This window comes from Microcaecilia unicolor, chromosome 1 (genome assembly GCF_901765095.1).
Source record: "Microcaecilia unicolor chromosome 1, aMicUni1.1, whole genome shotgun sequence".
Classification (NCBI taxonomy): Eukaryota; Metazoa; Chordata; class Amphibia; order Gymnophiona; family Siphonopidae; genus Microcaecilia; species Microcaecilia unicolor.
In genome coordinates, this window is record NC_044031.1 from 487,195,230 (window position 1) to 487,219,645 (window position 24,416).

The window sequence follows — 24,416 nt, forward strand, 5'->3', positions numbered from 1 at the left end:
GAGAACGGAAAGGAAATGCACTGATTTTGGTTGGAGTGGCAGAGAGATGGCAAGGCAAAATTTTGAGGTGGTACTTGCCACTCCCTAGCGATGCATATGGATACTCCCCCTACAGACTTTATTCAGTCCTGGTTCCAGTGTCTAGATCTACTACTGATACTTTACAGTTCATAACTGCTGGGTTTACAAGAATATCAGGTTCTTTACCTCCCATACAGGAGTCTTTGGGGCAGAGGATGCTATCTGTCCCATTCCCCTCAGAAAAACAAAATCATCATTAGCATTCTCTCCCACGCTGCGTAAAATCTTGCTCTTACTCACAATGTCCCTCCCCCTTCTCTCACTGGTGAAACGGAAATTAAATGAAGGCAAGAAAGCCTCCACCCAAAGCAAACATCCATGAGTTGTCAGCCTCAAACAAACAAAACTCAGCTTTAGTTGCTTGTTTCCACATTTCATGCCTGTGTCTTCAGCTCCATGGTGCCTTCTCTCCAGGGTGAACTTCCATTTCTCAAGGTTAATCTTCTGGCTGCTCAAGCAGGGGAATCAGAGGGCTCTCAGGTAGTTCACATCCCTTCCTCTTGGGCTGCAAGACATACTGCCTTGGAACCCAGGGGAGCTCAACTACACACCATCTTCCCTGGTTGCTGGGTGAACTGCTGAGTCACAGAGCTTTTCCCACTGATGCAGAACCTTAAGGGACTAAAGAATAATCCGAATCATAGTTACTTGATGCTAGGGTCCACCTTGGGGGTCAGCAACCAAGATAAAGATCCAGGTATCACTGTAGATAATACACTGAAATTTGCTCAATGTGTGGTGGCAGCCAAAAAAGCAAACTGGATGCTAGGAATTATTAGGAAAGGGATGGTGAATAAGACCAAAAATACTGTAATGCTTTTATATTGCTCCAAGGTGTGACCTCACCTTGAGTATTGCGTTCAGTTCTGTTCGCCGTATCTCAAAAGATATAGCAGAATTAGAAAAGGTTCAAAGAGCGGCCAAAATGATAAAGGGGATGGAACTCCTCTCACATGAGGAAAGGCTAAAGAGGTTAGGACTCTTCAGCTTGGAAAAGAGATGGATGAGGATAAATATTATTAAGGTCTATAAAATCCTGAGTGGTGTAAAACAAGTAGAAATAAATTAATTTTCTACTCGTTCCAAAAGTACAAAGACCAAGGGACACTCAATGAAGTTACATGGAAGTACTTTTAAAACAAATAGGAGGAAACATTTTTTAATTCAATGAATAGTTAAGCTCTGGAACTCATTTCTAGAGGAGGTGGTAACAGCAGTTAGTGTATTGGGATTTAAAAAAAGGGTTGGACAAGTTCCTGGAGGAAACGTTCATAGTCTGCTATTGAGACAGTCATGGGGAAGGGATTGGTAGCATGGAATGTTGCCACGATTTTGGGTTTCTGCCAGGTACTTGTGACCTGACTTGGCCACTATTGGAAACAGGATACTAGACTAGATGGACCATTGGGCTGACCCAGTATGGCTGCTCTTATGTTCTTCAGGAACTATCATCTATTTCTGACCCCATCTCTAAGTGATGCCTGGACTTGCTCCCAACTCCTTTCACCTGGGTATTAGGGCTCTCTGACCCCAGGGATTAACTCTTCTTGTCTACCCTGGGCAAAATAGGGACTTCTGCTTTCAGAGATGAATTCTCCTCTTCCTCCTGCCACGGCTGAGGGAGCAGTATGCCACTTCAGGGTCCCTCGCTCTCTTATTCCTTCCTCCTCATCCCCCAAGGCAATGTTCACAGTATATATACACATCTTCAACATTGCATACACTTATATATTGTATCATGTGTAAGCATTCCTGAGGGCATAGTTTGAGTGGAGCAGAGACGAGTTGTGATGTATGACATTTAAAAAAAATAGGCATATACACATGTAGAATAAACACAAATTTATAGCAGTTTTTACAGCAAATGTAGATAATGTACATCAGCATTTGCACACTATTAGAGTCAGCTCTGGGAACCTATTTTATAAAAGTCAGATCGGTGCCTATGTTGCCTTTGTAAAATAGGCCTAGAATAGGTGTCCTTTTGCTACTTGGACCTAGGCATTAAAAAGTTACTCCCCCTTAGGCCTAACTGTGTTATCTGTGTTGAAGAAAATAGACTGCAGTACTGCCCAATACAAATCACATGCTTCCAGCCTGTAAAGTGATCTGTAATGTAAGAAGAAATAAAATGGATAATTAATTAATGAGCATGGTCATGCAAAGTGTCTTAGTAGCCCTACCTCTTCCCGCCCCCCGAATAATTTTCAAAGCCCTTGAGTCCCCAAACTATCATGAACACCCCAACACCACCCCTCCCAAAATATGTGTAAATGAGCAGTCTGAAAAAAGCTCACCCTCCCTTCCAGTCAAATTGGGAATTTTGGGCACCTTCATTTGGGTGCAAAGGAATAGGCGCTACAATATAGGCACTGGCCTTTGGGTACCTATACCCATTAGTGCTGGACTTTGGTGGTGTCTAAAAGTCCCCCCCCCCCCGCCCACTCACCAGGATCTTAACTTGGTGATTGTCTTGGCTGGCAGAGGCACGGTGCTGTGTGCTGTGCAATCTTCAAAGCATAAGGGAGAGCATAGCTGCCCCAGGAGGTGCGTGTAAGAGAAGACGGCAATGCCCTAAAGTCATGAGTGCAAAAATGACAGTGCCTCAACAGTGGTGCTCACATACTCAGTGTGTTTTTTCTAGCAAAAAAGGTGCCGGTACTCAAATGCTAGGCCACATGGCCAGGCCCCCTGCAACCAGTCCCAGAATATACGACAAGGCAGAATTAGTGTGTAGAGCCTGACCTCTTTCATTAAAATTTGGGGTCCATAGGTCAATTTTAGGAGACAATGGAAAAGGTGCCGGTACTCAGTACCCCTAAGTACCCCCTCAAAAAAAGCCCTGCATACTCACATCCAAAAGTTATGCTTCCCGTCCAGTAAAAGTAGCTCCTCGTATTTCTTTTACTTTGTATGGTTCTCAGGATCTGTTTTGAGTGCAGTTGCTCTTTAGTTCATAAAAGCTGCTGCCCTAGGCAATAGCCTAGTCCTGTCTAATGCTGGGCCAGCCCTGTTTGTGGGACTTTTTTTTTTTTAGAAGAAGAGACACAGAGGCATATTTTCAAAGCACTTAGCCTTCCAAAGTTCCATAGAAACCTGTGGAACTTTGGAAGGCTAAGTACTTTGAAAACAGAGACCTAATATTGCTAATTTGTATTCTTACAGTCTATGTTCAGCATAATATTTCTTCTAAGATAAGGACTTAGTGAGATTATTTGCAGATAATTTTTTTCTGATAGTTAGAAATGTATTTACTGCTCTGCTGATTAAACTTTTCATGCAGCGTTATCATTTAATTAGACATGCTGAGTTAAACAACCCCAAAGCCATGATACAATCCTGATAAAGTAATTTTAGGAAAATCCTTGTAGTAGAAAATTACAGCTGCTTAAGGACTGTACCATAAAATCTACAGTATGACAGAATGATTGCACTCAACTGAATCCTATTATAGAAATTATATCAAATAATTTGAATCTATATGAAATAGGCTTGGAAATGTTTAGGAGCCTAGCTTGAAAAATTGTTTAATCATAAAAATGTCAAAGACCAAAAATTTAATTTGAGACAGAAGAGTGATGTGACAATCTATGCACACAAAAGAAACAGTGGTCCCCCGTATATCCCTCTATTGGGTGAAAAATGGTAAGTTTCTTTAGGGATTAGGCAATAAAACTCATGCAGAATTTTTTTTTAGCATACAAGCCCTTGAAAATGTTAACATGCATGATAAAACACCACTTAGCATGATACGCAGTGAGCTTTACTGATTGTGCGTTAAAGTTTTGCCACATTATTGTAGTCAAAAGTAGTAGAATGCATGGTAACTTACAAAGCTTATGCCCTGCATGACAGTTACCTGCTGAAATCTCCTGTGCTAACTGGCCCCTTTACTTTGGGTTCAGGTCACAAGTACCTCACATAATCCCACATAGTAGGAAGATTCATGCTACTGATCCCAGGGACAAGCTGTCATCCACCAGCACCGAAGGAAAGTCTCCTATTCTCACAATTCCTGAATTGGATAACTTCAAGTCTCAAGCACAGGATTTATCAGAGCGCCTTTGTCAGCGGGGATACCACAGAAAAGTAATTCCAGTCACAATGCTACATTGACTTAAACAAAGGATTTGATCTGTAGACTCAATACTAATAGGTTATGGTACTTGCATGAAAGAGGTAGGGGGGTCTTTTACTAAGGCACACTGGTGTTTTTAGCATGCGCTAAAAATAGGCACGTGTTAAATGCTAGAGACACCAATGTATTCCTATGGGCATCTTTAGCATTTAGCACGCACGCTAAAAACACCAGCATGCCTAAGTAAAAGACCCCCCCCCCCATAGTTTCCAAGACTATGCAGTGTTTGAGAATGAAGTAATGTAGCATTATAGGAATATGACATAGAAAGAGTCATTCTAGATGCTAATGCATAAGCTTGAAGTGATAAACTTTCAGGAAACGGGCAAAAACCCATTACACATAAAAATGAACTGGGGAAAAAAACAGGATATATAAGAGATTGAGCAACTACTGTGCCAAGATTCAGCATAGGCAAACATATAAATACTTTAGGACCTGTGACAAGAACCAAAACCAAGTGAGCCTGCCAGAGGGTATGAAAAACCCTAGGAGGCAGGTAGCTAAAACCGAGGTGAGGCCAATGACCCTGTTGAAGGACATGAAACAAAAAGGAGTATGGGTTTGAGCAAAGGTATAATTCAAATAACAAGTCAGGTTGTCTGAAAAGGCCTCAGAATACTTACTAAAGGATTAAAATTGAGTAGCCATTAGTGTGGAAAGAACAGATGTGGCATTTAACATGTAACTGGAAAAAAACCAGCAATAGTGGAGGCCATATTTTGGATGCTATCAAACTGACCTGAAAATTCAGCTAATACAATAAGTTTATTAATTAGAGCTTCAATTTGCATAGTATTAAGAGCTCCCATGGCTATTCCAGTACCTCTCATGATGGTGTGCAATATATCTCTCTTATTTTGCAGATTCCTCATTTGGTCAAAGGGGAATCCATTAGCTAATAAAGATATAAGCATTTATACTAGAAGAGTATAAGCAGATTGATTAAAATAAGATCTTACTAGTCTCAGTTGCCGCAATTAAAAGAATGGTTTCTTCCATAAATGACTTATTTGTGAGACAAGAGATAAAGTAGAATCCAAAATTATTTAGAGTGCTTTATAACCAGGAGGGCATAAGTTGTTAATGTTGGAATCATCCATAGAATGTATCCACATTTCAGTAATCTAACATTAATGTAACCTATTGGTAAATAAGGATCAAATGCAGTTTGTGAGGGTGTGATTTTAATAGATGACACTCATGTTGAAGCACTTTTAACTTCTGGCTATTTTTTATAATAGGATGAATTGAGAAAATAGGAATAAGGATAAGTAGAACAACCAATTAAAAATGAATGAAAATGTTGCCTAGATGTATAAATCTCATGTTTCTCAGTATTTATATTTGAACTAGATTTGTACTGTTGTGCCGTTTACCCTATCTCCCACACTTTTCCTGTGCTTTAGTCCGTTTTTGTTTTTGTCCTCACATCCCCTGTTGTTTTGTCCCCATTATTTGTCCTACCATGTACATCACCATGATATTTTCTGAATGGCAGTATAACCAATACCACTGAATAGTCAAAAACATCAGCAAAATTTCTAATGTATAAATGTAAACCCCCTGGTGGCAGAGCAAGGTATTACAATGATGGTACCAAATATGTCACAGTTTTTTCCCCGAAATGACTCAACACCAACCAGGGAGTTTAACAATAAAAAAAAAATATTTTTTGTATTATTTGAATTATATTTAAATGCTAATGAAATCTTACCAACTTCCAAATTTAACATATGTATTTTAATTACAGGTTTGAAACACAAATCAGTTTAGTCTCTAGAAATATTGAGAGCGTTTTCAGATAAGTATAAATATTAGTTACATAAATCACTTAAGTACATTCAATTCCACAAAACACCAGACTCTTCAAAGTCTCCCCTCTCCTGCCCCTCAGACCCCTGGAGACTCCCAACATGTAAGTTTTCCTCTACTCTTTTTTTCTTCTTTTAGTTATCTCTCACTTATTGTTCAGGTTTCCTTTACTATTTTCTCTTATGTGCACTTTTTAAAATAGTTTCAGTCACTTAGCTGCTCTCTTTGTTTTCTCTCTCTGGCTCTCTTGAATGGTGGGTGCCTTTTCTTTCAGGTGATGATCTCCAGCATCAACTTTCTTCCAATCTTATCCTAGTAACATGTTCTCATCACTACAGCTCCTTCCCAACTGCCAGCCTGAGCTGTTTGTCACTCTCCTGAGAGTTCCATCAGCATGCTCACTATCTCTACACCAGATCTAGAAGGAGCCAGGTAATCTTTTCAAATTTAACCCATAGGGTTACATAAACAATCATAGAAGCTGAAAACTCATAAACGTTTGCAGATCTTATAATGGATATCTATTTCTTACCTGAAATTCTTAAAAAAGAAGAAAAAAGACCTCAAATGTCCCAGCTTAGCAGCAGGCAATACATTCTTAGTGCCAACATTCACTGGACTCGTTTTCTCATCGGTCTAAAAAAATCTCATTTCAAAAACTTTTTCTATAATTTTTCTCTATCTATTGTGCAGTCAACACTACTTCCAATATCATTAATCCTCACTGTGATGTACTCAAACAGTAAATAATGAATTTAAAGCACTTATGACCCTGTTTACTAAGTACTACTACTACAAATCATTTCTATAGCGCTACCAATCGTACGCAGCGCTTCACAATTGAACATGAAGAAAAGACAGTCCCTGCTCAAAAGAGCTTACAATCTAAATCAGGACAGACAGGCAAGACAAATAAGGGATAAGGGTTGGACAGATAGATAGGACACATAGGGAAAAGGGACTATTGAAGAGAGGAAGACAAGATAAAGGTTACGAGCATGTGACAAGTTAGGAATTAAAAGCAGCATCAAACAGGTAGGCCTTTAGCCCGGATTTGAAGGCGGCTAGGGATGGAGCTAGACGTAATGGCTCAGGAAGTCTATTCCAGGCTTAGGGTGCGGCGAGATAAAAAGAACGGAGTCTGGAGTTAGCGATGGAGGAGAAGGGTGCAATTAGGAGAGATTTGCCTAGTGAACGGAGTTCCTGGGAAGGAGTGTAGGGAGAGATGAGGGTGGAGAGGTAGTGAGGGGCAGCAGAGTGAATGCACTTGTAGGTTAATAAGAGGAGCTTGAACTGTATACGGAAACGGATAGGGAGCCAGTGAAGTTACTTCAGAAGAGGGCTGATATGGGCATAGCGACTTTGGTGAAATATTAATCGTGCAGCAGAATTTTGAACAGATTGAAGAGGAGAGAGATGGCTGAGTGGAAAACCTGTGAGAAGCAAGTTGCAGTAGTCCAATCGAGAGGCGATGAGAGTGTGGATGAAGGTTCTGGTAGTGTGCTCAGAAAGGAGAGGGTGAATTTTGGCAATATTATAGAGGAAGAAACGACAGGTTTTAGCAATTTGTTGAATATGTGCAGAGAGGGCGAGGGAGGGAGGAGTCGAAGATGACCCCAAGGTTACTAGCAGATGAGACAGGAAGAATGAGCATGTTGTCGACAGAAATAGAGAGTAACATTATAGACGCATTAACATTTTTAACACACGTTAACCATGTACGTGCTTTAACCATGTACATGCCTACAATATCCCTATAGGTGCCTACATGTTTAGTGCGCAATCTAAGTGTAGGCACGCTAAAAACACTAATACACCTTAGTAAACAGGGCCTATGGTCTTGACTTTCAGACCCAACGGGGCTCTCCGTTTCACTTTTACACAAGCTTCCTCAGGGGACTAAGTGCTGCATACCTTAAGTGAACCTAAGAAATGTAATATAAAAAAATGTCAGTGCTCTCAATAGATTTAAGTAACCATACTAGAGATGAACAAACTTACTTTTATAAAGACAGCGTCAAACTTCAAACATAGCGCTTACTAGCTGCTTGCGCCAACATTATCCCTAACCGGAAGTGGAACTACTACTGTTTAAATAACTTTATCAATCTCTAATATCATAAAGACTCAGGGGTCCTTTTACTAAGGCACACTGAAAAATGGCCTGTGGTAGTGTAGACTTGTGTTTTGGGCACGCGCAGTATTATTTTTCAAAGCACCTACAAAAAATGCCTTTTTTTGCCGAAATAGGACGTGTGGTAAAATGAAAATTGCCGTGCATCCATTTTGGGTCTGAGACCTTACCAAAAGCCATTGACTTAGCAGTAAGGTCTCATGCGGTAACTGGGCGGTAATGGTCTATGCATGTCAAATTCCACTTGACATTCGTAGCTGCTGCGTGTCAGAAAATAAAAAATATTTTTAGACGTGCATAGCAGACATGTGCCAAAATTGAAATTACTGCAAGGGCCACGTGGTAACCAGGTGGTAACTCCAATTAGGTGAATGTTGGGCACGCGTAGGTGCCTACGCGGTTTAGTAAAAGGGTCCCTCAATAGGGATCAATCAAGAAACAATATCTACAAAACATATCGAAGAGTCTAATCTTTTCCATCAATCTGTGTCCTCAAAAAAAGGTTGTCCACTTAATGTGTGAATTCAACCCTTCTGGTTCCAAAGATTTTAAAGTGTATAACCAGTGGTGTGCTGGTAAATTTTTAACAACAGGCTTTCTCCCCAGTCCACCTCTGCTCCCCCTCCGTCCACCTCTGTACCCCTGCATCCACCTCTGCACCCACCCACCCCCAAATTGCTGAGCTGGCTATACCCAAGGGGAGAGCTTGGGGGGGCAATGCATTACTCTCTCCAGGAAAAAAAAATTAAATACTCCCAGGTTCCAATCTAATTCATGTTTAATGTGGGATAAAATGCCATAAATAAGTAAATAAATAGAAACTCCGTTGCCTGCCTTGTCCAGAGTTCCTGTACTGCTCTTTGGGGTATCCAGTTCCAAGGTGGTCTTGCCTGCCGCTGCCACTCCTCGGCAGTGGCCCAAGGGCTCACAAACTCCAGTCCTGCCTCGAGGACCTGACAGGATGCCACGGCCCTCGAGAACGCAACAGAACGTTGAGCACCTGATTCTCATAACTTGATGTCTGTTTTAGAAGCCCTTTATGTGGAGAAAAAAAATCTCTGCACCAATATTACAGAGTTGGGGTGTTTCTATAACCAGCCCTTCCAAATGACACACCGATTACGATTATATTAAATAAAAAATATTTTTCTTGTCTACCTTTGTTGTCTGAGCACTTTTATTTTTCTGATTGGGCTGGTCCCGCTCTCTTTCACTTTCCATTTGTCAGTGTTCTAAATTCTTTTCCAGGTTGACTTTTCCATTTCTTCTCTCTTTTCTTGTTGTCTTCCTTTCCCATTCAATCACCAATAATTCCCACTCATCATCTGCTCTGTTCCCCTTCACCCCACACCCCTAGTCCCATCCATCTTCAGCTCCTTCTCCCTTCCCCCACCCATACCCTCTAGTCCCATCCATCTTATGCTCCCTCTCTCTCTCCTCAACACCCTCTAGTCCCATTAATCTTCTGCTTCTTCTCCTTCCCACCCACCCCCTAGTCCCATCCATCTTCTGCTTGTTCTCCATCTCTCTCTCTTACTCACCCCCAGGTGGTCTAATTTTTTTTTACCATTCCTACCCAGTCTCATCTGTCTCTTTCGATCTCCTTGGAGCCCCCCCCCCCACCTCCGCCACCACAGCACTGGAGTCTTCCAGTGGTGCCCTGTATCGCCGATCCCCTGAGTCGCTGGCAGCCTCAGCAAAAGCAGCACACATGCTGCTTTAGACCTGCCCCGGAAGCTGTTCTTTCTCCTTCAGCTTCCCACCTATGCAGGAACAGGAAGTTTAAAGAGAAAGAAAGGCTTCTGGGGGAAGGTCTAAAGCAGTGTGTGTGCAGCTTTCTCAGAGAAGCTGCTGGCGGCTCGGGGGATTGGAGAATGGTGTGTGGCTGATCAGCTCGTTTGGGGGGCACTGCCCCCCTCACCCCCCCAAACTACACCCATGATCCACTGGATCACCAGGGTGGCTGCCTTTCTCAGGTATGTGCCAGAGCCTGGGACCCTGTAGCTTGAGGGGGGGTGGGGGTGGGGGAGAAGAGCTGGCTCGCCCAGCCAGAATAACCGGCTCGCAAAATGCTAAAAAAATTAACAACCGGCTGTTGCGAGCTGGCTCCAGCACACCAATGCTGCATAAATAAAATAAATTCTCCAGGAGGATAATTAATTTGACAAACATTGTAAATACTTCTAGGGTAGTGTAAACCAGTGAACTATAACTATAAGCAAACAGGATACAGGAAAATATAAAACCATATCTGAAGCACTCAGTCACTGGTGAAGTGAAGTCACAAAGGGAAAACTGAAGGGACAAATTAGACAATATAATACAAAGGCAAATGAAATAGCTGAATCTTCAAGCACTATGATTGATGTTTCCAAGACACATCCAATTGTGGCTTCAATGGTTGGTCATGGCCTTCAGCTGGGCAACATGCAAGTACTTTACAAGGAATTCCTTTCCTGCTCTTGCAAAAATAATACCAACAGCATTATAACCAATACTATGGACCACCATGTATGGGCCCTTCTATTTTAACCTCAAGGTGTGATCTTGGGGACCCAGTATCTTCCAAGGCACAAGGTTATCAGTAGAGTAAGAGCATGCAGCAGACACCAAAGCATTTCCCTCCATTAATTTAGAGAGAACTTGAGTCATGTACACTGAGCGCTGAAATGTAGGTGACAAATTTGGATTCCAAAACCAAAACAGAGGAATCCACACAGTTGCTGTCTTCACTCTGTAATGGTCTTTATTTGCTCATACTTCAGGGTAAAATTTAAATTAGGTTTTTAGATGATAGTATTCCAAATAAAACAAGTAAATATACTATCATAAGGGCAATTCTCATTTGATTTGAGGTTCTAGAGATATTTATTCAAATAAGGAAACAAAAACATGTAACTTTGATTAATTGCTGATTAAGATGCAAATTAAGTCAGTAGTTGAGAGGTTGTGTTCCTCTACTCTTAAAGATTATTGCAAATACTTTTATCTTTAGAAATACAAGCAAACATTGTTTCAAAGCAATGATGCCATTACATCATCAGGTCGGGTAATGTTCCTTTCAAAAGTTCAAAGTTCTCCACAATTCAAGTCTTATTGCTCCACTCTTGACTTCATTCTTTTTGCTCCAAGCTTAAGGCTGGCTAACTCAAAAGAATAACAGCCTGAAATAACACAGTCCTTAAACAACCCTTCTCCACAGAATAGTTTAGTTCCATGTGCAAATGTGGCAGTGTGACCACATTGCACACGCAACTTAATTGATTAACAAGCCAATCAATACTGATAATTGGCCAATAACAAGCAATTATCGGCACTGATTGATACTAATTAGAATTTACACATGCAACTTTCTATGCGTATGCTGTAAAGTGGTACACGTAAATTCTAATATGTGGATCTCAAAAGGGGTGTGACCATGGGAAGGGCATGGGCGGGTCATGGGCATTCCTAAAACTTTTGCAGACTGTTATAGAATATGCCTGATCTACACCTAATTTAGGTACGGGCATTTACACAAGGTTTTAGTTAGTGTAAATGGTTGCACCTATATTATAGGTGCTACACGTGGAGGAGCATTTTCGAACGGGGACACCCATCTCTAAGGGTGCCCATCTCTGAGGACATCCCTGTGAAGGGGCGGGCCATCCCATATTATCAAAACAAGATGCGCATCCATCTTTAGTTTCGATAATAGGGTCAGGGACGCACAAATCTCAACATTTAGGTTGCCCTTAGAGATGGTTGACCTAAATGTTGAAATAGTCGACCTTAGAGATGGACGACCTCGGTTTTCACTGATAATGGAAACCGAGGACGCCCATCTCAAAAACGACCAAATGCAAGCCCTTTGGTCGTGGGAGGGCCAGCATTCATAGTGCATTGGTCTCCTGACATGCCAGGACACCAACTGGGCACCCTAGGGGGCACTGCAGTGGACTTCACAAATTGCTCCAAAGTGCATAGCTCCCTTACCTTTGGTGCTGAGCCCCCAACCCCCCCTCCAAAACCCACTCCCCACAACTGTACACTACTACCATATCCCTAAGGGGTGAAGGGGGGCACCTAGATGTGGGTACAGTGGGTTTCGGGTGGGTTTTGGAGGGCTCATATTTACCACCAGAAGTGTAACAGGTAGGGGGGATGGGCCTGGGTCCGCCTGCCTGAAGTGCACTGCACCCACTAAAACTGCTCCAGGGATCTGCATACTGCTGTCATAGAGCTGGGCATGACATTTGAGGCTGGCATACAGGCTGGAAAAAAATCTTTTTTATTTTTGGGTGGGAGGGGGTTGGTATCCACTGGGGGAGTAAGGGGAGGTCATCCCCGATTCCCTCCAGTGGTCATCTGGTCAGTTCAGGCACCTTTTCAAGGCTTGGTCGTGAAACAAATTGGACCAAGTAAAGTCGGCCAAATGCTCATCAGGGACGCCCATCTTTTTCCATTATTAGCTGAGGACGTCCATCTCTTAACCACGCCCCATCCCGCCTTCAGTACACTGCCGACATGCCCCTGTGAACTTTGGTTGTCCCCGCGACAGAAAGCAGTTGAGGACGCCCAAAATCGGCTTTTGATTATGCCGATTTGGGCGACCCTGAGAGAAGGACGCCCATCTCCCGATTTGTGTCAGAAGATGGGTGTCCTTCTCTTTCGATTATGCTGCTGTTATTCTATAAACTACACTTAACTTTAGGTGAGGTTTATAGAATAGAGCTAAGAATGTTTTTTTTTTCACCACTGGTTATTTTCAACGCCGTAAGTTATATGTGTAGCTGGCAGTATTTTATAACCTGCACTTGCAAATTGCATGCTATGTACAAAAAAAGCATGTGAGATTATAGAATAAGGGGACTAAAATCTCTCATACAGGCAGAAATAAAAAATATATTCTCATATGGCCATTCAAAATGGATCAAATACATATTTTTTAAAAAATCAGACAAGTGAAGGGAACTCAAGAAAACCTTATATAAGAAAAGGAAACGGGTCAAATCCTGAGACCAGTTTTCTGCTTCAGATAATAATAACCTCTGTCTATGCTGAGCGCTGAAGTGATTGATTGGGTAAACCCATTTCTATCCTTGTCTCGGGCCGCATTCTAGATATAAGATAAAATTGTCTCTCTCTTCATTTTCTTGTGTTGTGTGACCCGGTTAGAGACAGGGTCACCCAGTGATCTATCAGCCTATGCTTTGCTGTGTCATTCTTTGCTGTAATCCTATGTTATCAAAGAAACAGAGATTTTGCTTATTGTACTGTGTTGTTCTCAGTACAATGTTATGAGTAAATATATCCAGGCAAGACCTGTAACTGAACCACTTCAAAGCAAGGTTGGAAATGTGAGGCAGAATGTTGTCTCAGAAATGTATAAGAAAGAAAAAGAGTCGATGGAGATTCTGTAGCACTTACTAGTATTAACCATAACAAAAATAACATACACTTGTTCAATTTGTTGGCTGCCAGAAAATTCTTGAAAAACACACTCCTTTCAAATCTCTTTGTGCTGCATCATATACATGCAAGTAATATATTTTCTAAAATCACCACTTATACATGTATGCCGATTTACACATGCAAATCCATTTTTTAGACATAGAAATAGCACATAGATCTTCTAAAGTCACCTCCCGAGTCTCAAGTTATATACAGGCATATTTCCAAAGCATTTAGGGGGTCTTTCACTAAAGCTTAGCTCAAGTTATCTGCAACAGGGCCCATTTTATTCATATGGGACCTGCTACAGATAACTCGAGCAACCTATGGAACTTTGTTTGTCTAAGTACTTTGAAAAGGAGCTACCTACAGGCTTATTTTTGAAAGAGAAGGACGCCCACCTTTCGACACAAATCAGAAGATGGGCGTCCTTCTCACAGGGTCACCCAAATCGGCATAATCGAAAGCCGATTTTAGGCATCCCCAACTGCTTTCCGTCGTGGGGATAACCATAGTTCAGGGGGGGCATGTCGATGGTGTAGCGAAGGTGGGACTTGGGCGTGCCTAACACATGGGCATCCTCGACCCATAATGGAAAAAAAACGGCGTCCCTGATGAGCACTTGTATGACTTAACCTGGTCCTGTTTTTCCTATGACCAAGCCACAAAACGGTGCCCGAACTGACCAGATGACCACCGGAGAGAATTGAGGATCACCTCCCCTTACTCCCCCAGTGGTCACTAACCCCCTCCCACCCTCAAATAAAAACCTTTACAAATCTTTTGTGCCAGCCTCTATGCCAGCCTCAAATGTCATACTCATGTCCATGACAGCAGTATTCAGGTCCCTGGAGCAGTTTTAGTGGGTGCAGTACACTTCAGGTAGGCAGACCCAGGCCTATCCCCCCCTACCTGATACACTTGTAGTGGTAAATGTTAGCCCTCCAAAACCCAACAGAAACCCACTGTACCCACATCTAGGTGTACTTTGGTGGGTAGTGGGGTTTGGGGGGGGGGGGTTGGGGGGCTCAGCACACAAGGTAAGGGAGCTATGTTCCTGGGAGCAATTTCTGAAGTCCACTGCGGTGCCCCCTAGGGTGCCCGGTTGGTGTCCTGGCATGTCAGGGGCACCAGTGCACTACGAATTCTGGCTCCTCCCATGACCAAAGGGCTTGCATTTAGTCGTTTCTGAGATGGGTGTCCTTAGTTTCCATTATCGGCGAAAATAAAAAATGACCAACCAGCTCATTTTCGAAAGTGATCGCCGGCCATCTTTCGACACAAATCGAGAGATGGCTGGCGATCTCTGGAACCCGGCCTAATCGGTATAATCGAAAGCTGATTTTGGCCGGGTTCAACTGCTTTCCGTCACGGAGCCGGTGAAACATCAAGGGGGCTTGTTGGTAGGGTAGTGAAGGCAGGACGGGGGCAGGATGGGGGCGTGCTCACAAGATGGCCAACTTCGCCCAATAATGAAAACAAAAAGGCAGGTTTATAGAGTATTTCGCCGGCTGTACTTGGTCCCTTTTTTTTTTTCACGACCAAGATTCAAAAAGGAGCCCCAACTGACCAAATGACCACCAGAGGGAATTGGGAATCACCTCCCCTTACTCCCCCAGTGGTCACCAACCCCCTCCTACCCCAAGAAAACCCCAAAAACCTTTTTTTGCCAGCCTCTATGCCAGCCTCAAATGTCATACCCAGCTCCCTGATAGCAGTATGCAAGTCCCTGGAACAGTTTTTAGTGGGTAAAGTGCACTTCAGACATGTAGAACCAGGCCCATCCCCCCTACCTGTTACACTTGTAGTGGTAAATGGGAGCCCTCCAAAACCCACCCAAAACCCACCGTACCCATATGTAGGTGCCCCCCTTCACTCCTTAGGGCTATGGTAATGGTGTAGAGTTGTGGGGAGTGGGTTTGGGGGGACTCAGCACCCAAGGGAAGGGAGCTATGCAGCTAGGAGCTATTTTTTATATTTTTTATTTTTAGAAGTGCCCCCTAGGGTGCCCGGTTGGTGTCCTGGCATGTGAGGGGGGCCAGTGCACTACAAATGCTGGCTCCTCCCACGACTAAATGCCTTGGATTTCGCCAGGCATTATTTTCCAATATGGCTGAAAACCGATGCCGGCCATCTCAAACCCAGCGAACTCTGACATTTGGCTGGGCCCAATCGTATTAGCGAAAAAAAAGATGGCCGGCCATCTTTTTCGAAAATACGGTTGCCTCTGCCCACTTATGGCGCCGGCCCCAAAGATGGCTGGCCAGCTATTTGGCCGGCGCCATTCGATTATGCCTCTCCAAGTCTAGGGACGACCATCTCTAAGGATGACCTAAATTTCAAGATTTGGGCATCACTGACTGTATTACTGAAACGAAAGATGGATGTCCATCTTGTTTCGATAATATGGGTTTCCCCACCCCTCCACCAGGACGTTTTGCGAGGATGTCCTCAGCAAAACTTGGGCGTCCCTTTCGATTATGCCCCTCATAGTCTTTTTCTAAATGAAAGATTCAGTCAGGCTGAGAAAAATCAACATTGAAATTCATGTTTCAGTGGCAGCTAAGGAGTTAATATTCAGCTGGCAGTGGTCAGCGTTTTTTTCTAAACACTCATTTCTGCCATCGAAATTATGCCTAAAAATTCAGTGTTGTGCCATGGCCAGGTAGTGGCGTTAACTATTTGGGTATGTTTGCACAGATGGTAAGGGCCCATTTACTACAGCTTAGCATGCGCTAAATTCTAAGAAGCCCACAGGTATATAATGGGCTTCTTAACATTTTGGGCCAGATTCTATATATGGCACCTACAAAATCTGCGCAGTGAAGATTTCCACCTAAGTGTCATCTATAAGCAGTACCTAGATTTAGGCTCGGTATATAGAATACATTTAGGCGGAAATCCTAGCACTTGAATCGATACGCACCCATTTAGGCCAACAAAAATATGGCCTAAATCCCTGCACATAGATTTACGTGCACTGAGCCATATTCTATAATAATGCACATAAATTTGGAAATGCCCATAGCCGCGCCCATTTTTGGCTGCGATGATGAGAATGTAGGCACAGTGCGTTATAGAATACACTTAGTGAGTAAGCGTAAATTCCAGTTATTGCCAATTAGTTCTCATTATTGCTTGTTAAGTGCTGTTATTAACACTGATTAGCTTGTTAAGGCAATTAAGTTACACACGTTGTTATAGAATATGCCTAGATTTTGGCAAGTATCCCTAGCACCCAGATGATCAAAAGCCCCGCGTTGTTCCAAACAGCACTCTAAAAACAGCACTGGAACAGCGCGGGGCGTTATTAGACCTATGATCAGAGATAATGACATGCAAATTTAAGCATGCAATTATCTCTGATCATGGGGTAGAAGTGCGGGAGAATTGTGCCTGAGCATGCACTTAGCACAATCCTCCTGCACTTGTTTGACAGGTCTGGGCTGTCAAAACCCCAGACCTCTCAAACAAAGGGGCTGGAGGTCCATGGGACCACCAGACCCCAACTACCCCTGCCCCAAGCAAGGCAAAATGGGGGCCCCCCGACAACCCCCCCGAAGTTCAAGGAGGGCTGAAGATCCGGTGGGTCTCCAGCCTCCTCTAACTCTCCTCAGCATTTCTAAAAGGTCTTTGGTGGCCCAGTGGGCGACCAACACCCCCAGCTACAGGGGGGCTGGAGGTTCGCCGGACCTCCGGTCCCCCCAACACCCCCTGCCAGGTTCAAGGAGGGCTGTAGATCCAGTGGGTCTCCAGCCCCCTTAACTCCCCTCAGCATTTCTAAAAGGTCCCTTGTGGCCCAGTGGGTGACCGACCCCCCCCCCCTGCGACAGGGGGGGCTGGAGGTCCGCTGGACCTCCGGTCCCCCTGACACCCCCCTGACACAGTTCAGGGATGGCTGGAGACCCCTAACCCCATAGCATTAATAAGGTGTCCCTAGTGGTCCAGTATCCATCCCCCTACCTCCACCACCCCTACCTTGAGCTGGAGGAGGGAGGTAGCCTGACTCTCTCCTCTTCCTTCAACACCACCTGCAAAATGGTAGCGCCCAGCCCTGCCCAGTGTATCCTGTTTTGCATGCATTTGCATGCAAGTTGTGTTCAGAGCCTCCAAGTCTTCAGATGTTTTCTAAAGAGCAAATAAATTCTTGGTAAGGTTGTTACACATCTTTGTGGTTTGATAAGAAAAGATACATTAAAAAATCTGCTTATATCACATACCTTTCCTCCTGGAAAATGTAATATTCAATTTTTTGATTGTAATGTACCTTGAAGAGATGCCCAGATCACGACTTTTGCCATATATTGTGGTGTTTGCTCATACAGAACTTTAAAGATTATTTGTGCCTGTATGGATAATCAATGAGCCTGGAAATACAAAGATGTTGCCTTATCAAATTTCCTAGTGAAGTTCGTTTTCTGCAATGTCTGTAACTCTTAAACAACAATTCAGAACACCCCTCATATAACACATTACAATAATCCAGCTGACTAAGGACTGGAGCTTGTACACTTAAAATTGTTCAAAATCCCAATAACTCCTTATCCTTCTAAGGTGCCATATACTTAGAAAAACTTTTCTCGACACCTAATACCTTCATAGATATTTCCAAATTAAAACTTGAACAATTTAATTGTTAACAGATCTCTCATCTTTATTTCTTCTCATGGAAGTGTGCTGGCTTTAAAGACCTCATCAGCTGAGGGAGGAGATGCTGTAGTTTTTAATGTTACAAAGTGATGTACTAATCAGAAAAATGAGTATACTTTGCTAATGCCATTGAGCATATTAACAAACTGAGGGGCCCTTTTACAAAGGCATGGTAAGCTCTATGCGCATGCAGTGCATGCCAAAATGAGACTACCGCCAGGCTAGCGTGCCCTCCTGGTGGTAATTTCAGATTTGGTGTGCACCCATACTATAAGTATTGTCATAATAGGACAGACCGAAGGTCCATCAAGCCCAACAGTGGCCAATCCAGATCACAAGTACCTGGCAAGATCCCAAAAACGTACAGTACATTTTATGCTGCTTATCCTATAAGCAGTGAATTTTCCACAAGTCCATTTTAATAATGGTCTATGGACTTTTCCTTAAGGAAGGCATCCAAACCTTTTTTAAACCCCGTTATGCTAACTGCTTTTACTACATTCTCTGGCAATGAATTCCAGAGTTTCATTACACACTGAGTGAAGAAAACGTTTCTCCAATTCATTTTAAATTTACTACTTTGTAGCTTCATTTAAGTCTACCTGTTCAACTCCACTCATTATTTTATAGACCTCTATCATATCTCCCCACAGCAGTCTCTTCTCCAAGCTGAAGAGCCCTAGCTGCTTTAGCCTTTTCTTATAGGGAAGTCATCCCGTCCACTTTATCATTTTCGTCGCCCTTCTCTGTACCTTTTCTAATTCCACTATATCTTTTTTGAGATGCGGTGACCAGAATTGAACACAATATTCAAGGTGCAGTTGCACCATGGAGCGATACAAAGGCACTATAACATGCTCACTTTTGTTTTCCATTCCTTTCCTAATAATATCTAACATTATATTTGCTGTCTTAGCTGCCACAGCACACTGAGAAGAAGGTTTCAACATGTATCAACGATGACGCCTAGATCCCTTTCCTGGTCAGTGACTCCTAATGTTGAACCTTGCATTGCTTAGCAATAATTTGGGTTCCTCTTTTCCTCATGCAACACTTTGCACTTGCTCACATTAAACTTCATCTGCCATTTAGATGCCCAGTCTCCCAGTCTTGTAAGGTCCTCTTGTAATTTTTCACAATCCTCTCATGATTTAACAACTTTGAATAACTTTGTGTTGTCAGCAAATTTAATTACCTCACTAGTTATTCCCATCTCTAGATCATTTATAAATATGTTAAAAAGCAGTGGTCGCAGCACAGACCCCTGGGGAACACCATTATCTACCCTTCTCCATTGAGAATACTGACTATTTAACCCTACTCTCTGTTTTCTATCTTTTAACCAGTTTTTAATCCACAATAGAACACTACCTCCTATCCCATGACTCTCCAATTTCCTCTGGAGTCTTTCATGAGGTACTTTGTCAAACGCCTTTTGAAAATCCAGATACACAATATCGACCAGCTTACCCTTTATCCACATGTTTGATCACCCCTTCAAAGAAATATAATAGATTGGTGAAGCAAGATTTTCCTTCACTAAATCTATGTTGGTTTTGTCTCATTAATCCATGCTTTTGAATATGCTCTGTAATTTTATTCTTTATAATAGTCTCTACCATTTTGCCCAGCACCGACATCAGACTCACTTGTCTGTAGTTTCCTGGATCTCCTCTGGAACCTTTTTAAAAAATCGGCATTACATTGGCCACCCTCCAATCTTCCAGTACCAGGACAAATTATATTTTTATTTCCTACTGCGCATTGTGTTTCTGGTGTTAATCAGCAGTTGGCATGTGCTGACCGGTCACCACAAGACATGGAAGGAACTTATAGACTTCAGAAGTGATTGCACTCTCAAACTCAAACACAACAGTGTATCTGGATGAATTTTGGCCTTTACTGAAAAATGATTTTGAATGTGCTGCTGTTATAATAAAAGCATTTTCAACAGTGTGTCGTTGCGAAGTGAGCTTTTCACCACTGACATTTAGGGGCTGTTTTACAAAGCAGCAGTACCTGTACCGCCACATTGCTGCATGTCAAATTGAGCCTACCGCCGGCTCGCTCAGGAGACCAGCAGTAGTTCTGGCTTCTGGCACACGCCAACTAGGATGCTAGAAAAAACTTTTGTATTTTCAAGCACCAGGGAGGGTCGTGTGTAGCAGTAACCGGGTAGTACTGTCTGCTGCCCAGTTACCACCGGGCTACCACCTTCTTACCACCTTCTATATAGGAGGCAGTAAGGGCTCCACAGGAAATGGCCACACAACCATTTCCATCTCTTGCATGAAATTTCCTTTTTCAGGACGCTGATGCCACCTCAGGGCACTTTTTACTGCCATTTGGTAAAAGGGGCCCTTAGTAATTATAACAGGAGGTCATGGCTATAAAGCCTGGATTAGAAACTCCACATAGCTATTTCTAGTATGGATCCAAGCATCAGGCTTCTCTGTTCTACAAGACATACACAACTGGGTTGAAAGTTCACTGAAAGTTTGAACATTCTGTTTTCATTGATTGCTTCTGGGAAGTGCTAAATTAATTGTTGTAACTACCTTGTGATTCTTAGTGACATATTTTAGGGGGGGGGGGGGGACATTTATACTTTCCTTTTTAGACCAGATGTAAGGAGTGTGTGTTTCAAAATAAAACATTAAATTAATTCTTATATAAACAGCCTCTTGCCTAAACAGTCAACTCTACAATACCATTTTATTTATGTCACAGTTAGCCAAGTATCACAAATTGACTGCTAGAACAACCAATGTTTTTACATAAATAAAATATTCTCTTAATTCTTCTCAAAATAGGGCTTTTATTAACTTATATTCGTTATAACAATTTCTCCCCCGAGGTTGGCTACAGAAATAATTGTGGTACATGTTACACAGAATGATATTAAAATCAGTTAAAACCATAAATATTGTGACAATTAAAAATATGCCGTTCAAATCTATCATCATTAAAATAGCAGATGTTAAAGTGCTATGTTATAAAGTGGGAGAGGAAATTAGCAAAATCTATTTAATAAAAATTCTTTTTTCTAAACTTTTATGAAATTCTTTCCAACAAAGCAGGTTGCCATTACAATTAACTCTTTCTAGGTAAGTTTTAAATGTAATGCTTTGTAAACCACAAACTTTTTAAACTAGTTCTATTTTTTTTAAACACTGCTAAGGAAGACTGACCCTAGTGATAGTACTGGGAGACTACTGTAGGGGTGCCATTTTGGAAGCTGGAGCCAGAAGGAATAAAAGGGGAAGGGAACCACTTCTGCTCAGCCCACTACACCAAGAGCGATCAAATCACCACTGAGAGTGATAGGGGGAGCAGGGGGTGGGGCAGAGTGAGCCCTTGTTTGAGGAGGAGCTTGAGAATCAGAGGAGGATATGATAAGGGATCAGGGGTTCCGATTGAGGGAGATCAGATCGGGGCAAGAGGTATCATGAGTCCTTGCTGTTAAGGCCTTGGCCACACTTGTAGACTGCCACTAAAGTGTGGACTTCCGGTAGCATAGCTTCACTAACATCTTCCTCTTCAGATGGTGGTAAGTACATCTATGCTATCAGTAGTAGTGACAACTACTCTGCAGTGCTGCACCACATGTTACATGTCACTGATGGCCATCCCTCTGCTCTACCTCTCTTATTCTCACTCACTGCCCCCTACCTGTGTTAAGCAGCTAATGCAGGATTTCTACTGCACTGGCTGTTTTAATGCACGTTAGAAGTTAGCAGGGGTCTGCAATAATCTCTAATGTGCAATAATCCCATGGTAGCTGCTTAATGCAATTTAGAAAGAAGATCCTTTAGTGTAGTTCATACCTTAAAGGAAGTCCAAACAGAGGCCTCAATGATCCATGCACAACACCACATATCAAGGAATGCATAAACTTCAAAGCCCACACAATGATCCACAAGATCCTCCATGGCGAATCTCCAAGCTACATGACCAACTTGATCGATCTTCCAGCCAGGAACGGGTCCAAATCTTCTCGTACATATCTCAATCTTCATCTTCCCAATTGCAAAGGCCTCAAATACAAAACCTACTATGCATCCAACTTCTCTGTTATAGGCAGCCAACTCTGGAACGCTATACCTCGACACATCCGAAAAACCAATGAACACCTACCCTTCTGAAAGCTGTTGAAAACTTACCTCTTCAAACAAGCGTAACCAAATAACCCAACTTAATTCTCTAACCTAATCCACACTACCCATACTCCAATCCTCTCCCCCACATCTCTTCCCATTGTCCTACTCCTTATAACTGGACCTTCTCTGTGATACTCTGTACCAGTTCACATTAATTGATTTGATTTGCTTACTTTATTTATTTTTTGTCTATTAGATTGTAAGCTCTTTGAGCAGGGACTGTCTTTCTTCTATGTTTGTACAGCGCTGCGTATGCCTTGTAGCGCTATAGAAATGCTAAATAGTAGTAGTAGTAGTAGTAGTACTTTGTGTTACCTCTGTGACTCTTTGTACCATACCTTGTAAGCCGCACTGAACCTGCTACCGAGTGGGAAAGAGCGGGGTATAAATGCTATAAATAAATAAATATGTAGAAAAAAACTGAGCAAATTCCAAATAAGGGTGAAGATACAGTTCTTAATTAAAAACCCAAAGTTGAACTGATGCATCCAAGCAGTACAACTTAAAATGTTAAGGAGTTGTGACACAAAACTGTTATGAAATTATAAATAAATAATAAAAGTGCATAAATAAAAATACATAGATTAATACTCTTTTAAGACTAGAACAATCATCACACACATGCTTTCATACTGATTAAGCCACTCAGAAGGCTTGTTCTGGTCTTATAATGTAAGGTCTCTCTCTGTTGTTAGCACAGGCAAGAAAGTCTCTCTATTGGCGCATAGCTGGAACAGGAACTGACATCAGGGGGCGGGACCAGCAGCCAAGCCAAGTAAACCAAGTAAGGAGGTTTAATAGGCTGGAGTGGAAGAGAGCTGCCTATCTAGTTCACTGTAAGGAAGTAAGCCAATTTGGTTAATCTGTGTGTCCACTCCCCCGCGCAGCTGTCATTGCTCTAAACAAAGCAAGCAAACCTATGAGCTGTGCTTCCACGTTGTCGTTCTTTTTTGTTGGTCCACATCTGTAACAAGTCTAAAGCTGTTTCAGTTGGATAGGCAGTGCTTTAGATGGAGGAGAAAAGAAATAATTGAATATCACTAAAACAGCTTCACAAATTATTGTAGCTGGTAGAAACAACAATTATAAACTCTGTAGTTTATGCCCATTTTTCTTCACTGTTCTTCTATACAATACAGATGGCCAGATTTCAGTGGGGATTTTCTGTTTCCTGATGGGTTTATTTTAACTGTTGTAATCTGCCTTGGGAAGCCTGGTGTTATAAAGATGATGGAATATATTGAATTTAAATGGAAGTAGAATTAAACTCTCCTTTCATTGGGGCACATGGAATCACATCTTCATCTGTTTTGTAGAAGTTTACCTTTTAGATACACAAATGGATTATTTTGTTTTGAACATGTTTCAGGGGCAAGCAACCCATTGGTTTAGCTTTGAGCAGCAGCAATAAAATTACAAAGAAAGGTGCACCTGCCGAACGTGACTGTGATCTTGCCCAAAATCTCATTTATGTTTTGCAGGCTTTTGAGGAAGCCACAACAATTGCATCTAAAGAACAGTATGTTTCTGTGTATGCTAGCCACCTCTGTGCCCTCAGAAAGAATTTTTTCTGCTTCAGGACAAATTATAGCTGCAAGATGCAGTTGTCTGAAGCCAGCCAAAGTGGGCAAAATGATTTTTCATAATAAAACCTGGAAGATGTAGAACTTGACCAAACTTCACTTTTCACATGATGTAACACTGCATGGCGTGCTCAAACTAAAGTTTGCCTTTGTTCAATTGCGGCAGACTTTTTTTTTTTTACCCTGTTATAATATTAGCATGTGGGCCTCACTTTTTCAATCAAGTTAAATTGAATCAAATTGAATTGGAAAACCAATTGTTTTGAAAGAATCGAATCGTACCGAAATTGTTTTGACTGAATCCGACAGCACTATTGTACAGTGTGTGGCTGCCCTCAAGGCACCATATATTTAACTGCCAGCTTTGCTTCCCACAAAAGATTTGAACCTCAGACTGAGTTTTCTGGGGGAGAAGAGGGTCA